Raw genomic sequence first — 17,742 nt, forward strand, 5'->3', positions numbered from 1 at the left:
ACCCCATCACTCTCCTTCATGGTCAAATAGCCCTTACTTTCAAAGTTTTCACAATTTTTTGGCTGACTGACTGACCTTCATTTCTTAAAGTAATGATGGCCACTCGTTTTTCTTTACTTAGCTGCTTTTTTCTTGCCATTATACAAATTCTAACAGTCTATTCAGTAGGACTATCAGCTGTGTATCCACCTGACTTCTCCTCAACGCAACTGATGGTCCAAACCCCATTTATAAGGCAAGAAATTCCACTTAATAAACCTGACAGGGCACACCTGTGAAGTGAAAACCATTTCAGGGGACTACCTCTTGAAGCTCATCAAGAGAATGCCAAGAGTGTGCAAAGCAGTAATCAAAGCAAAAGGTGGCTACTTTGAAGAACCTAGAATATGACATATTTTCAGTTGTTTCACACTTGTTTGTTATGTATATAATTCCACATGTGTTAATTCATAGTTTTGATGCCTTCAGTGTGAATCTACAATTTTCATAGTCATGAAAATAAAGAAAACTCTTTGAATGAGAAGGTGTGTCCAAACTTTTGGTCTGTACTGTATATTCTTACAATCTTTCTATATTATCAGTGTTGCTGCCGGGGGTTCTGAAGAGAACACGCTTTTAGATTGTATTCACTAGAGAGGTCTGTACGCTGGATTCTGCTTTTATGTTCTCGGTGGAATAGGTTGCATATTTTTCAAGCATTCAGCGCACGGAATAACTGCCATTATAATCATGTCTCTCAGTAAATGAGACAGGTTTCTGAGTATAAAATCTTTTTAAACCACATTTATATTCAGAACACAACAAACAGCTGTAGGAATATGAGACTATAGGGACTCTAGCAACAGAAAATGGCCTATTGTTTCAAGGTTTGCTTTGCTAAACATATTTTGAATTATTTTTTTCAATGTTTTCATATTCCTATGTTTGAAAAATTTCCTAAAATAAAATTTTTCACAATAGTCAATCTGCTATGACTTTCTGTATTGTAGAGATCACTTAGGGGGTCTCCATAGATATTACCACTGCATGGACTGACTGTTTTTATTTGCAGTTAAAATAATATATTTTCCCCCCAAAAAATCTGAATTGGCCAGTGAACCAACTCCGGTTACCTGTAACAGGAAATTTCATCCTCAGATTTCTGCACATATTGAATTTTAAGCTGACGTGTAAATGAAGCCTTAAAGTATATGAGGTGATCAAATTATTTAGAACAAATCATTTTAAAAAAGGGAGGGGAGGTGTTACTACTTTTAATATTAGACTAAGATAACCCTAGTAAACAGACAATGATTATTAACTTATGCAATATTTTATTGAAGGAAAAATATTGTTCGGTCATGATTACTGCCAGACCAGTTGAATCTAAACCTCACTTAAATGGAACTTGCCTAGCAACATGAAGTGGATTAGAAGGACTCAAAAAGCAGGGCATGATGCCAAGTTCTAAAGAGATTCAACTACAAATGCCAAACAAAATCGTTGAAATCTAACGGTCTAGATAGGGGTACAAAACCATTGCTAAGGCTCTGTGGACTGCCATCATCCACAAATAACTGTAAAATGTATTGTTACAGTTGTGGGCAGTTCCCTCCTCCACTCTGCTCGCCTACTCCCTGGTCTTCAGGTGGCCTGCTCCTTTCATCTACTGCCGCTCTGCTCACCTATTCCCTGATCTTCAGGTGGCCAGGTCTTTTCGTCTCCTCCTTTCTGCTGCCCGGAAATCAGATGCAAAATGGGATAGCTGACGGAAGATCCATCTCTGGATTAGGTGCCATCAGGGCCAGGCCAAAAAAGATCTTTACTGGGAAAAGCAGGCCAGATGAAGAGCGAGAGTGTAGAGCTAAAGTCTTTGGAGAATTGCTGTCATAAAAGCACCAATAAGTCTCTGTTGCCACATGTTCTGGAGTTTTCTTCTAGCGCCTGGATACACAAAGAGCAGATTGATCGCCTGCATGAAATATCAACATCCCACAGAGGACACTGTGGACTCGTATGTTGTAAGTACAGCAACCTGTTCAAAGAAGGTTCAGAGCATAGTGGACCCTGTGGTTGCATTGATTTAAAGTGTTACAACCCATGCCTGGATGATTATGTACAAGTCAGCTAGAAAAGTGCAGTGTAAGGAAACATGCTCCAAACACTTTGGCCTATGCAGCCGTGAAGCCTGTGACATCTGTGAAAAGTACATTTGTGTAACACCTGCCAGTCCATTGCATGCTGAGAACTGTAACTGACGTGCCTGAACTTAAGGGTACTGCCAATGGTGTGGTCGTGATCTGTTCGGGTTGCTGCCAGCTTCAACTGCTCTTAGTTTAGGGGGGGAAATTCATTTTTCACATGCATACATTTTTATCTACAATAAATGTAAAGATCACTTAAAAAGCACTACCACAAAAATGTATATTCTCTGACCTATTAGAAAGGTACATGATGTAAACTGTATTGATGGTCCTTTTCTTACCAATGACTGTGTTTATGAGCTATAACCTCCCTTCTGATCCTCAGCTGTGTCATGTGACCAGCAATCAGACTTTTCAAATAACACAGCATCTTATGTGTGGACAGGAAGGCTTCTCTATGTATTTCTATGGGAGCTGCAATGTCAGTCTGATAGGAATGAAGAGAGAAGTAAGTGACCTCCTGTCCTGTATCAGTTGGAGAGTCCTGGTCACATGACACGGCCGGGCATCAGAAGGGAGGGGATAACTGAAAAACACAGTCACTAGTAAGAAGATTACTTTCACTACAGATTTCATCATGCACCTTTCTAACAGGTAAGAGAACATTTTTTGGGGGTGCTTCTTTAAAAGCCACAATTTGTGTTTACACTTGTTGTCTTTATCTTATATTCTTATTAGATGGATTATCTGACACATTATGACCCTACAGGTCAGATTTTTCTTCTAGGGGCAGCAGCACTCTTGTCCACAGGCTGTGCCTGACATTACAGTGCTGTTTTTGTGGATTTCAGTATTCCAGCTCTTGTGAGCATTTTATTGCTATAGTTCATCACAGATCACAGCCTGTAAGAACCAGACCCGGGAGAGACCTACCTTTTTATAACTGTTTCCATAGTTACATTGAACAATCCAAGAAAAAGCTCCAGCGATTAATTTGTCTATGTCAAATCAGGAATACAAATATGTATGATCAAGGGGCTGAAAGAATGTCAGAAGCAGATTTTTCAAACTTTTTAATGTTGCCTTGTAGCATTGGGGTCTTGGGCTTGCATCCAAACCAAGACAAGATCTGTATGGCGTTTCAGTTTTTTCCCCCATTGTATTTGTTGGTTCTTCTCACATTCCAACACTTAAAGGGGTTATGCCCTAATGAATGTACAAAAATGATGATGAGACATCATAAAGTACATGACTTTATCTCTCTAACACAGCGAGAACCAGCCCTGTACTTCGCATGGATCCAGCGATCTCGACATTCACTGCTCCAATTGCTCTGCTAAATTATCTTCAGCCTGGCAGCTCAGGTGGAGTATCCCTTCTGCTGCAGCTCTCTCTCTGTAAGGGCTCATGCACATGGCCATTGCTCGGCAGTGCCTGCATTGCGGCCTGCAAACACCGGGTCAGCAATATACGGGGCCGTGTGCACACAGTATCACGAATGCGGACCCATTCACTTGAACAGAGGCACGGATTGGAAGCCCATGGAAGAACTACAGAGTGTTTCAGTGGGTTTTCTGTCCGTGCCTCCGAAACCATGAAGTGAAAGGGTCCTGCATCCGCGTGCGGCAGCCCTATGGTTGGTGCCCATGCATTGCAGACCGCAATTTGCAGTCCGCAGCATGGGCCTGGCTGGCACACGTTAGTGTCCATGAAGCCTAACTGTCACAACTTCTATCAGGACATACGGCTAGTGCCAGTTGAAGATTTAACCACCTCCGGACCGCCGAACGCAGCGACGCGTCCTGGAGGTGGTCGATTGATTCCTCCTGGACGCATATACGCGTCCTCTCGCGAGACGCGAGATTTCTGTCAGAGCCAGCCCGCGCATGCGCATCGCGGGCCGGCAAAAGTTCGAGGAGTATTTCGTCAGCAACCTGCCAGCTAATGATCGCCGCTGGCAGGTTGCTGATTTTTAAAAAATCGAATCAGAAGCCATCTAACACCTTATATTTATAAATATAAGGTGTTAAATGGCTTGTCTGCTCCTCTGCTGGTCCTTTTGGTCGGTTGGTTCCAGCAGAGGAGCAGACATCACTGTGAGTACCCACCAAACACCACACTTAGCCCCAGATCACCCTCCATCACCCCATCACCCCAATTAACCCCTTGATCGCCCCCTGTCAATCACCTAGTGAAAGGGAAAAAAGTGATCAGTGTTGTTTCCTGAGGCGATCTGAGGTAATTCAACAAACTTTATTCAGACACAAACAATATAACAAAGGTTATAAACTGTCATATCTATATAGCCTACAGGTGGCAGTAAACATGTTAACATGTATAACTCCTAACAAGTGTAAACTGTCACTTTTTTTTCCCCACTGGTATTGACTGTTAGGTTTTAGGATAGTTTAGGCCCCTTAGTTAGGTAGTTAGCGTCAGTTAGCGCCCAGCCCACCGCACCGCAGTCACTTATTCGCTGTTTAGCGTATCGCTAATCAGCATTTGTACTTTTATAGTATCTGTAAGTGATCAAAACTGATTACAGTCAGATCTATAATTGTATTAGTGTCACCTTAGCTCGCCCTCCACCCAAAACGCAGTGTTTGCCCGATCAGGCCTGATCGGTCGCCCACACGTGCGTTCACCCACGCCCGCCCCACCGCAGTGACAAATTTTTTTTGATCACTGCACAATTACTTTACAAGCTCTGCGGCGATAAAAAAATCAGTTTTGATATTTTTTTATCAATCGCAGCGGCCTCCGGTACTTCGCTAGCCTCCCATTTGTAAGACAGGCTTGCTTTTTTTCTTGGGTAGTCTCAGGGAATACCCCTAAATTTAGTAGTCCAAATGTCAAACAGGGGGTATTCTTCTGAAGAGGCCTACAGGATTCTGACCCAGTCGGATGAGGAATGGGAAGCCTCATCTGATGAATCTAGCGGGTCAGAATATGAACCTGTAGAAAGCAGTGGCAGTCTGACCCAAAGTTCGGACGAGGAGGTTGAGGTCCCTGATATCACCAGGCGTACCCAGCCCCGTGTCGCTAGACCACAGGTTGTGCAGGATCCGTTTCAAGGGCAGCAGAGTGGGGCTGGCGCTGTCGGATTACGTGGTGAGGCATACACCAGCAGCGCAGCCCATCCTGGACCTAGTACCAGCACTGCCGTACAACATGGTGAAGTGGCGAGCACCAGAAGGGCAGTTGAAGCTGGTACGGTGGCACGTGCAATAGTTACCCCGTCGCAGCCACCGCGCAGACAGGCCCGTAGAGCCCCTAGACTCCCTGAGGTGCTGGCAAACCCTGATTGGCAGTCCCCAACTTCAGCCGCACCTGTAGTTCCCCCTTTCACCGCCCAGTCTGGAGTTCGGGATGAGACAGCTCAGATCGGTTCGGCCCTGGGATTTTTTGAGCTGTTCTTGACTGCGGAGCTCTTGGACTTAGTCGTGGCAGAAACAAATCGGTATGCCACCCAATTTAAATCCGCCAACCCGGGAAGCTTTTATGTCCAGCCTTTCCGGTGGAAACCAGTCCAAGTTTCCGAAATAAAAAAATTTCTGGGCCTTCTCCTGAACATGGGTCTAACCAAAAAGCATGAATTGCGGTCATATTGGTCCACGAACCCAATTCATCACATGCCCATGTTCTCTGCTGCTATGTCCAGGACACGTTTTGAGACCATCCTGTGTTTCCTGCACTTTAGCGACAACAGCACTTCTCGCCCCAGAGGCCACCCAGCTTTTGACCGGCTCCACAAAATTCGGCCCCTCATAGACCACTTCAACCAGAAATTTGCAGATTTGTATACCCCAGAGCAAAACATCTGCATAGATGAGTCCCTAATACATTTTACCGGGTGCCTTGGCTTCAAACAATACATCCCAAGCAAGCGCGCCCGGTATGGGGTCAAATTGTATAAGCTCTGTGAAAGGGCCACAGGCTATACCCACAAATTTCGGATATATGAGGGAAAAGATCAGACCCTGGAGCCGGTCGGTTGCCCTGACTACCTGGGGAGCAGTGGGAAGACAGTCTGGGACTTGGTGTCACCCTTATTTGGCAAGAGGTACCATCTTTATGTGGACAATTTTTACACAAGTGTGCCCCTCTTCAGGCATTTGTTCCTAGAACAGATTGGCTGCTGTGGCACTGTGCGACCTAGTCGCCGGGGCTTCCCCCAACGGCTCGTTACCACCCGTCTTGCAAGGGGGGAAAGGGCTGCCTTGTGTAACGAAGAACTGCTCGCGCTGAAATGGAGAGACAAGCATGACGTTTACATGCTCTCCTCCATTCACGCAGACACGACAATACAAATTGAACAGGCAACCCGTGTCATTGAAAAGCCCCTCTCAGTCCACGACTATAATGCGCTCATGGGAGGGGTGGACTTCAATGACCAGATGTTGGCTCCCTATTTAGTTTCCTGATGCACCAGACGCTGGTATAAGAAGGTGTCTGTATATTTAATTCAATTGGCTGCCTATAATAGTTTTGTTCTCAACAGTAAGGCTGGGAGAACAGGATCCTTCCTCAGATTTCAGGAAGAGATCATCGAGAACCTCCTGTATCCAGGAGGTTCTGTGGCCCCAACCACCAGTGTAGTGAGCCGTCTACATGAGCGACATTTCCCCAATGACGTTGCTGGTACCTCAACCCAACCGTCACCCCGAAAAAAATGTCGTGTCTGTAGCAGGAGTGGAATAAGGCGTGACACCCGCTATTTCTGTCCTGACTGCCCTGACCACCCTGCCCTATGCTTAGGGGAGTGTTTCCGGAAGTACCACACACAGGTACACTTAGCATAGGGATTGCATCTCACAGGACAGGTACACAGGGCTATTAGGGCCCTTTCTCTCACAGCTGCTGCAAACCTCTCCTTTCACCTGGGATAAAGTGCATAATGTACTTCGCCACATCTTTGGGCGATTTGCGGTTTGCACATTGTCCCATGGGGAAGGAGAGGTTTGTCCTATAAAGGTAAAAAAACAAAACAAAAAAAAAACACCGGTAAGCAAATAAAGTTAACGTTCAGTTCAATAAAGTTTATATGTTATGTTCAAAAGTTATTATAAAGTTAATAAATTTATTGCGTTGCGGCCTGGTTTTTTCTTTTTTGTTTTGTTTTTTTTACCTTCCAGGTGGACCAACCGATCGACTAGCTGCAGCACTGATGTGCATTCTGACAGAAGCATTGCGCTGCTGTCAGATTACACACAAGTCGGTGTATGCGGCGCTGCAAGACGAGATTTCTCCTCTGCAGTAAAAGATACGTTTGCCGAGGCATATGAGCTGAGGAGGCGGCGGTGTTCATATACTTTGGCAAACACTTTGTATATAAAAAATAAATAAAAAATCCCGGCAATGATTTATTCATTCACATCGATTGATGTGAATGGAGAAATCTGGTTTGCCAGGGCATACGGGCTAAGTGGGTATGGATGTTGGGGGGAGCTCCTATGTCCTGGCAGACGCCTTTCCCCTCCTTTTTTTTGGCAGAGATTTTTTCATCCACATTGATCGATGCGAATGAAGAAATCTGTGCCGTTCATTTTTTCTTTCAGCCCTGAGGCTGAACGGAAAAAAAAAATCTCATTACCCGTATGCTCAATATAAGGAGAATAGCAGAAACTCCTAATGCTGTCCATACATGTAATGATTGCGGAGACCCTCAAATGCCAGGGCAGTACAAACACCCCACAAATGACCCCATTTTGGAAAGAAGACACCCCAAGGTATTCACTGAGGGGCATATTGAGTCCATGAAAGATTGAAATTTTTGTCCCAAGTTAGCGGAAAGGGAGACTGTGAGAAAAAACAAAAAAAATCTATTTCCGCTAACTTGTGGCAAAAAAAAAATAATTCTATGAACTCGCCATGCTGCTCATTGAATACCTTGGGGTGTCTTCTTTCCAAAATGGGGTCACATTTGGGGTATTTATACTGCCCTGGCATTTTAGGGGCCCTAAAGCGTGCGAAGAAGTCTGGGATCCAAATGTCTAAAAATGTCCTCCTAAAAGGAATGTGGGCCCCTTTGCGCATCTAGGCTGCAAAAAGTGTCACACATATGGTATATCCGTACTCAGGAGAAGTTGGGGAATGTGTTTTGGGGTGTCATTTTACATATACCCGTGCTGGGTGAGAGAAATATCTCGGTCAAATGCCAACTTTGTATAAAAAAAATGGGAAAAGTTGTATTTTGCCAAGATATTTCTCTCACCCAGCATGGGTATATGTAAAATGACACCCCAAAACACATTCCCCAACTTCTCCTGAGTACGGCAATACCAGATGTGTGACACTTTTTTGCAGCCTAGGTGGGCAAAGGGGCCCACATTCCAAAGAGCACCTTTCGGATTTCACCGGCCATTTTTTACAGATTTTGATTTCAAACTACTTACCACACATTAGGGCCCCTAGAATGCCAGGGCAGTATAACTACCCTACAAGTGACCCCATTTTGGAAAGAAGACACCCCAAGGTATTCCGTGAGGGGCATGGCGAGTTCCTAGAATTTTTTATTTTTTGTCACAAGTTAGCGGAAAATGATGATTTTTTTTTTTCCTTACAAAGTCTCATATTCCACTAACTTGTGACAAAAAATAAAAACTTCCATTAACTCACTATGCCCATCACGAAATACCTTGGGATGTCTTCTTTCCAAAATGGGGTCACTTGTGGGGAAGTTATACTGCCCTGGCATTCTAGGGGCCCTAATGCGTGCGAAGTAGTTTGAAATCAAAATCTGTAAAAAATGGCCGGTGAAATCCAAAAGGTGCTCTTTGGAATGTGGGCCCTTTTGCCCACCTAGGCTGCAAAAAAGTGTCACACATCTGGTATTGCCATACTCAGGAGAAGTTGGGGAATGTGTTTTGGGGTGTCATTTTACATATACCCATGCTGGGTAAGATAAATATCTTGATCAAATGCCAACTTTGTATAAAAAAAATGGGAAAAGTTGTCTTTTGCCAAGATATTTCTCTCACCCAGCATGGATATATGTAAAATGACACCCCAATACACATTCCCCAACTTCTCCTGAGTACGGCAATACCAGATGTGTGACACTTTTTTGCAGCCTAGGTGGGCAAAGGGGCCCACATTCCAAAGAGCACCTTTCGGATTTCACCGGCCATTTTTTACAGATTTTGATTTCAAACTACTTACCACACATTTGGGCCCCTAAAATGCCAGGGCAGTATAACTACCCCACAAGTGACCCCATTTTGGAAAGAAGACACCCCAAGGTATTTCGTGATGGGCATAGTGAGTTCATGGAAGTTTCTATTTTTTGTCACAAGTTAGTGGAATATGAGACTTTGTAAGAAAAAAAAATAAAAAAAAAATCATCATTTTCCGCTAATTTGTGACAAAAAATAAAAAGTTCCATGAACTCACTATGCCCATCAGCGAATACCTTAGGGTGTCTACTTTCCGAAATGGGGTCATTTGTGGAGTTTTTCTACTGTCTGGCCATTGTAGAACCTCAGGAAACATGACAGGTGCTCAGAAAGTCAGAGCTGCTTCATAAAGCGGAAATTCACATTTTTGTACCATAGTTGGTAAACGCTATAACTTTTACCCAAACCATTTTTTTTTTACCCAAACATTTTTATTTTATCAAAGATATATAGAACAATAAATTTAGAGAAAAATTTATATATGGATGTCATTTTTTTTGCAAAATTTTACAACTGAAAGTGAAAAATGTAATTTCTTTGCAAAAAAATCGTTAAATTTCGATTAATAACAAAAAAAGTAAAAATGTCAGCAGCAATGAAATACCACCAAATGAAAGCTCTATTAGTGAGAAGAAAAGGAGGTAAAATTCATTTGGGTGGTAAGTTGCATGACCGAGCAATAAACGGTGAAAGTAGTGTAGGTCAGAAGTGTAAAAAGTGGCCTGGTCATTAAGGGTGTTTAAGCTAGGGGAGCTGAGGTGGTTAAACTGAGCGCGTCCGGTGAGACGGTGGCGCTATACAGATTCATTTTATAAAATAGCTCACTGGCTATACTCAATATTTAATTAGATGCAATTACAAAAGTCAGATCCAAGTGCTGGTTTGAAAAATGCAGAATATGTTTCAGGATACGACCCCTTTAAAAGAGTATTACAGGATTTTACTATTGACGTCCTATCCTAAAGATAGGCCATCAATATTTGATGGTTGGGAGACCAGCACCCTGCACCCTGCTGACCAGTTATTTTGCAGTAATCAGCGCCATCCACTGAACAATGGATGGATCAGTATATTTCTGGCACCGACTTCTGGCACTGAGGCTACTCTGAAACAGCTTATTGGTGGGGGTGCAGGGTGTTGCACCCTCATCGATCAGATATTAATGGCTCTTCCTGAGGATATACTATTAAAAGGGTTTCCCAGGCTCCTGATATTGATGACCTATCCTCAGAATAGGTCACTAATATCCAGTCAGTGAGGGTCTGACGCCCAGCACTCCCACAGATAAGCTGTTCCCTGTAGCCTCCAGAACAGAAAGCACAGCTCCGTTCAAAGGTTAGTAGCCCTTCTGGGTTAATGCAGCTCATCTCCCAGTAAAGTAAATGAGACCTGAGTTGCAGTAACCTGTCACGGCCACTACACTTTGAGCGGAGCTGTCTGCTTCCTATTCCATTCACAGCGCTAGCTCCAATGCCAGCGGCTGCACGGAACAGATGATCATAGGAGTGCCAGGTATTTAACCCTCATCGATTGGATTTTAATGACCTATTCTGAGGATCGGTCATCTGTATCAGAAGACTGGAATACCCCTTTAATAATAATACCCTAGAATACTTTTTTAGAGGGCTATGTGCAATTTTGCAAGAAATTTGTTTTGCTTCAATCATCCTAAATGTAAAGGGACTTTTTCAAATAGTCTCTGTTTAAAGTGCCATCCTTTGCAAAGGGCTTTGATGCAGCACGGTGGTTAGCACTGGTGTCTTGCAGCGCTGGGGTCCTAGGTTTGAATCTGACCAAGGACAACATCTGCTTGGAGGTTGTATGTTTTCCCTGTGTTTTCATGGGGTTCATACTCCAAAGACATACAGATGTAGCAAGCACCAACATCAGTAGGTTATTGCATTATCCCAACAGTGTAACTTTATCCTTACTTTAGAAGCTTTGCACACTGTTAAAGTCCATTCACACGTCCCGTATTCATTTCAATGGGGCCGCAAAAGACGCGGACAGTACACTGTATGCTGACCGCATCGGTGGTTCCGTTCCGTGGCCCCACAAAAAAACATAGAGCATGTCGTATTCTTGTCCGCAGCCACTGAAAAGAATAGGCATTTCTATCACAGGGCCGGTGTGCGTGTTTTGCGGATCTGCAATTTGCGGACAAAACACTTGCGGACGTGTGAATGGACCCTTAAGCAAAGCCAGCGCAATAAGCTTGTGTGTTAATATGCCAGGAATTACTTTAACGCCTGCTACATCTGTAGTGATAAGGACTATACAATGTGAGCACTAGAGTTGAGCGAACACCTGGATGTTCGGGTTCGAGAAGTTCGGCCGAACTTCCCGGAAATGTTCGGGTTCGGGATCCGAACCCGATCCGAACTTCGTCCCGAACCCGAACCCCATTGAAGTCAATAGGGACCCGAACTTTTGGGCACTAAAAAGGCTGTAAAACAGCCCAGGAAAGAGCTAGAGGGCTGCAAAAGGCAGCAACATGTAGGTAAATCCCCTGCAAACAAATGTGGATAGGGAAATGAATTAAAATTAAAATAAAAAAAATAAAAATGAACCAATATCAATTGGACAGAGGTCCCATAGCAGAGAATCTGGCTTCACGTCAGCAGAGAATAAGTCTCTTCATGCCATAGCAAAGAATCTGGCTTCATGTCAGCAGAGAATCAGTCTCTTCATGCCATAGCAGAGAATCTGGCTTCATGTCAGCGCAGAATCAGTCTTCATGTCATAGCAGAGAATCAGGCTTCACATCACCCACCACTGGAACAGGCCACTGTCACACATTTAGGCCCCGGCACCCAGACAGAGGAGAGCGGTCCCGTAACAGAGAATCTGGCCTTATGTCAGCGCAGAATCTGTCTTCATGTCATAGCAGAGAATCAGGCTTCACGTCACCCACCACTGGAACAGGCCACTGTCACACATTTAGGCCCCGGCACCCAGACAGAGGAGAGCGGTCCCGTAATAGAGAATCTGGCCTTATGTCAGTGCAGAATCTGTCTTCATGTCATAGCAGAGAATCAGGCTTCACGTCACCCACCACTGGAACAGGCCACTGTCACACATTTAGGCCCCGGCACCCAGACAGAGGAGAGCGGTCCCGTAACAGAGAATCTGGCCTTATGTCAGCGCAGAATCTGTCTTCATGTCATAACAGAGAATCAGGCATCACGTCACCCACCACTGGAACAGGCCACTGTCACACATTTAGGCCCAGGCACCCAGGCAGAGGAGAGCGGTCCCGTAACAGAGAATCTGGCCTTATGTCAGCGCAGAATCTGTATTCATGTCATAAGAGAGAATCAGGCTTCACGTCACCCACCACTGGAACAGGCCACTGTCACACATTTAGGCCCCGGCACCCAGACAGAGGAGAGCGGTCCCGTAACAGAGAATCTGGCCTTATGTCAGCGCAGAATCTGTCTTCATGTCATAGCAGAGAATCAGGCTTCACGTCACCCACCACTGGAACAGGCCACTGTCACACATTTAGGCCCAGGCACCCAGGCAGAGGAGAGAGGTCCCGTAACAGAGAATCTGGCCTTATGTCAGCGCAGAATCTGTATTCATGTCATAGCAGAGAATCAGGCTTCACGTCACCCACCACTGGAACAGGCCACTGTCACACATTTAGGCCCAGGCACCCAGGCAGAGGAGAGAGGTCCCGTAACAGAGAATCTAGCCTTATGTCAGCGCAGAATCTGTATTCATGTCATAGCAGAGAATCAGGCTTCACGTCACCCACCACTGGAACAGGCCACTGTCACACATTTAGGCCCCGGCACCCAGACAGAGGAGAGCGGTCCCGTAACAGAGAATCTGGCCTTATGTCAGCGCAGAATCTGTCTTCATGTCATAGCAGAGAATCAGGCTTCACGTCACCCACCACTGGAACAGGCCACTGTCACACATTTAGGCCCCGGCACCCAGGCAGAGGAGAGAGGTCCCGTAACAGAGAATCTGGCCTTATGTCAGCGCAGAATCTGTATTCATGTCATAGCAGAGAATCAGGCTTCACGTCACCCACCACTGGAACAGGCCACTGTCACACATTTAGGCCCAGGCACCCAGGCAGAGGAGAGAGGTCCCGTAACAGAGAATCTGGCCTTATGTCAGCGCAGAATCTGTATTCATGTCATAGCAGAGAATCAGGCTTCACGTCACCCACCACTGGAACAGGCCACTGTCACACATTTAGGCCCCGGCACCCAGACAGAGGAGAGCGGTCCCGTAACAGAGAATCTGGCCTTATGTCAGCGCAGAATCTGTCTTCATGTCATAGCAGAGAATCAGGCTTCACGTCACCCACCACTGGAACAGGCTACTGTCACACATTTAGGCCCAGGCACCCAGGCAGAGGAGAGAGGTCCCGTAACAGAGAATCTGGCCTTATCTCAGCGCAGAATCTGTATTCATGTCATAGCAGAGAATCAGGCTTCACGTCACCCACCACTGGAACAGGCCACTGTCACACATTTAGGCCCCGGCACCCAGACAGAGGAGAGCGGTCCCGTAACAGAGAATCTGGCCTTATGTCAGCGCAGAATCTGTATTCATGTCATAGCAGAGAATCAGGCTTCACGTCACCCACCACTGGAACAGGCCACTGTCACACATTTAGGCCCCGGCACCCAGACAGAGGAGAGCGGTCCCGTAACAGAGAATCTGGCCTTATGTCAGCGCAGAATCTGTCTTCATGTCATAGCAGAGAATCAGGCTTCACGTCACCCACCACTGGAACAGGCCACTGTCACACATTTAGGCCCAGGCACCCAGGCAGAGGAGAGAGGTCCCGTAACAGAGAATCTGGCCTTATGTCAGCGCAGAATCTGTATTCATGTCATAGCAGAGAATCAGGCTTCACGTCACCCACCACTGGAACAGGCCACTGTCACACATTTAGGCCCCGGCACCCAGACAGAGGAGAGCGGTCCCGTAACAGAGAATCTGGCCTTATGTCAGCGCAGAATCTGTCTTCATGTCATAGCAGAGAATCAGGCTTCACGTCACCCACCACTGGAACAGGCCACTGTCACACATTTAGGCCCAGGCACCCAGGCAGAGGAGAGAGGTCCCGTAACAGAGAATCTGGCCTTATGTCAGCGCAGAATCTGTATTCATGTCATAGCAGAGAATCAGGCTTCACGTCACCCACCACTGGAACAGGCCACTGTCACACATTTAGGCCCCGGCACCCAGACAGAGGAGAGCGGTCCCGTAACAGAGAATCTGGCCTTATGTCAGCGCAGAATCTGTCTTCATGTCATAGCAGAGAATCAGGCTTCACGTCACCCACCACTGGAACAGGCCACTGTCACACATTTAGGCCCAGGCACCCAGGCAGAGGAGAGAGGTCCCGTAACAGAGAATCTGGCCTTATGTCAGCGCAGAATCTGTATTCATGTCATAGCAGAGAATCAGGCTTCACGTCACCCACCACTGGAACAGGCCACTGTCACACATTTAGGCCCCGGCACCCAGACAGAGGAGAGCGGTCCCGTAACAGAGAATCTGGCCTTATGTCAGCGCAGAATCTGTCTTCATGTCATAGCAGAGAATCAGGCTTCACGTCACCCACCACTGGAACAGGCCACTGTCACACATTTAGGCCCAGGCACCCAGGCAGAGGAGAGAGGTCCCGTAACAGAGAATCTGGCCTTATGTCAGCGCAGAATCTGTATTCATGTCATAGCAGAGAATGAGGCTTCACGTCACCCACCACTGGAACAGGCCACTGTCACACATTTAGGCCCAGGCACCCAGACAGAGGAGAGCGGTCCCGTAACAGAGAATCTGGCCTTATGTCAGCGCAGAATCTGTCTTCATGTCATAGCAGAGAATCAGGCTTCGCGTCACCCACCACTGGAACAGGCCACTGTCACACATTTAGGCCCCGGAACCCAGACAGAGGAGAGTGGTCCCGTAACAGAGAATCTGGCCTTATGTCAGTGCAGAATCTGTCTTCATGTCATAGCAGAGAATCAGGCTTCACGTCACCCACCACTGGAACAGGCCACTGTCACACATTTAGGCCCAGGCACCCAGACAGAGGAGAGCGGTCCCGTAACAGAGAATCTGGCCTTATGTCAGCGCAGAATCTGTCTTCATGTCATAACAGAGAATCAGGCATCACGTCACCCACCACTGGAACAGGCCACTGTCACACATTTAGGCCTAGGCACCCAGGCAGAGGAGAGCGGTCCCGTAAAAGAGAATCTGGCCTTATGTCAGCGCAGAATCTGTATTCATGTCATAGCAGAGAATCAGGCTTCACGTCACCCACCACTGGAACAGGCCACTGTCACACATTTAGGCCCCGGCACCCAGACAGAGGAGAGCGGTCCCGTAACAGAGAATCTGGCCTTATGTCAGCGCAGAATCTGTCTTCATGTCATAGCAGAGAATCAGGCTTCACGTCACCCACCACTGGAACAGGCCACTGTCACACATTTAGGCCCAGGCACCCAGGCAGAGGAGAGAGGTCCCGTAACAGAGAATCTGGCCTTATGTCAGCGCAGAATCTGTATTCATGTCATAGCAGAGAATCAGGCTTCACGTCACCCACCACTGGAACAGGCCACTGTCACACATTTAGGCCCAGGCACCCAGGCAGAGGAGAGAGGTCCCGTAACAGAGAATCTGGCTTTATGTCAGCGCAGAATCTGTATTCATGTCATAGCAGAGAATCAGGCTTCACGTCACCCACCACTGGAACAGGCCACTGTCACACATTTAGGCCCCGGCACCCAGACAGAGGAGAGCGGTCCCGTAACAGAGAATCTGGCCTTATGTCAGCGCAGAATCTGTCTTCATGTCATAGCAGAGAATCAGGCTTCACGTCACCCACCACTGGAACAGGCCACTGTCACACATTTAGGCCCAGGCACCCAGGCAGAGGAGAGAGGTCCCGTAACAGAGAATCTGGCCTTATGTCAGCGCAGAATCTGTATTCATGTCATAGCAGAGAATCAGGCTTCACGTCACCCACCACTGGAACAGGCCACTGTCACACATTTAGGCCCCGGCACCCAGGCAGAGGAGAGAGGTCCCGTAACAGAGAATCTGGCCTTATGTCAGCGCAGAATCTGTATTCATGTCATAGCAGAGAATCAGGCTTCACGTCACCCACCACTGGAACAGGCCACTGTCACACATTTAGGCCCCGGCACCCAGACAGAGGAGAGCGGTCCCGTAACAGAGAATCTGGCCTTATGTCAGCGCAGAATCTGTCTTCATGTCATAGCAGAGAATCAGGCTTCACGTCACCCACCACTGGAACAGGCCACTGTCACACATTTAGGCCCAGGCACCCAGGCAGAGGAGAGAGGTCCCGTAACAGAGAATCTGGCCTTATGTCAGCGCAGAATCTGTATTCATGTCATAGCAGAGAATCAGGCTTCACGTCACCCACCACTGGAACAGGCCACTGTCACACATTTAGGCCCAGGCACCCAGGCAGAGGAGAGAGGTCCCGTAACAGAGAATCTGGCCTTATGTCAGCGCAGAATCTGTATTCATGTCATAGCAGAGAATCAGGCTTCACGTCACCCACCACTGGAACAGGCCACTGTCACACATTTAGGCCCCGGCACCCAGACAGAGGAGAGCGGTCCCGTAACAGAGAATCTGGCCTTATGTCAGCGCAGAATCTGTCTTCATGTCATAGCAGAGAATCAGGCTTCACGTCACCCACCACTGGAACAGGCCACTGTCACACATTTAGGCCCAGGCACCCAGGCAGAGGAGAGAGGTCCCGTAACAGAGAATCTGGCCTTATGTCAGCGCAGAATCTGTATTCATGTCATAGCAGAGAATCAGGCTTCACGTCACCCACCACTGGAACAGGCCACTGTCACACATTTAGGCCCAGGCACCCAGGCAGAGGAGAGAGGTCCCGTAACAGAGAATCTGGCCTTATGTCAGCGCAGAATCTGTATTCATGTCATAGCAGAGAATCAGGCTTCACGTCACCCACCACTGGAACAGGCCACTGTCACACATTTAGGCCCCGGCACCCAGACAGAGAAGAGCGGTCCCGTAACAGAGACTCTGGCCTTATGTCAGCGCAGAATCTGTCTTCATGTCATAGCAGAGAATCAGGCTTCACGTCACCCACCACTGGAACAGGCCACTGTCACACATTTAGGCCCAGGCACCCAGGCAGAGGAGAGAGGTCCCGTAACAGAGAATCTGGCCTTATGTCAGCGCAGAATCTGTATTCATGTCATAGCAGAGAATCAGGCTTCACGTCACCCACCACTGGAACAGGCCACTGTCACACATTTAGGCCCAGGCACCCAGGCAGAGGAGAGAGGTCCCGTAACAGAGAATCTGGCCTTATGTCAGCGCAGAATCTGTATTCATGTCATAGCAGAGAATCAGGCTTCGCGTCACCCACCACTGGAACAGGCCACTGTCACACATTTAGG

The 17,742-nt window shown here is 47.0% G+C and overlaps 1 protein-coding gene across 1 annotated transcript in view; it reads right to left on the minus strand.

Moving 5' to 3' along the window:
- Positions 1-17,742, minus strand: part of KCNV1 (potassium voltage-gated channel modifier subfamily V member 1) — a 125,189-nt gene that overhangs the window by 34,069 nt on the left and 73,378 nt on the right. The gene's annotated exons all lie outside the window — the stretch shown is intronic.

The sequence above is a fragment of the Bufo bufo genome, chromosome 5 (genome assembly GCF_905171765.1).
Source record: "Bufo bufo chromosome 5, aBufBuf1.1, whole genome shotgun sequence".
NCBI classification, from domain to species: domain Eukaryota; kingdom Metazoa; phylum Chordata; class Amphibia; order Anura; family Bufonidae; genus Bufo; species Bufo bufo.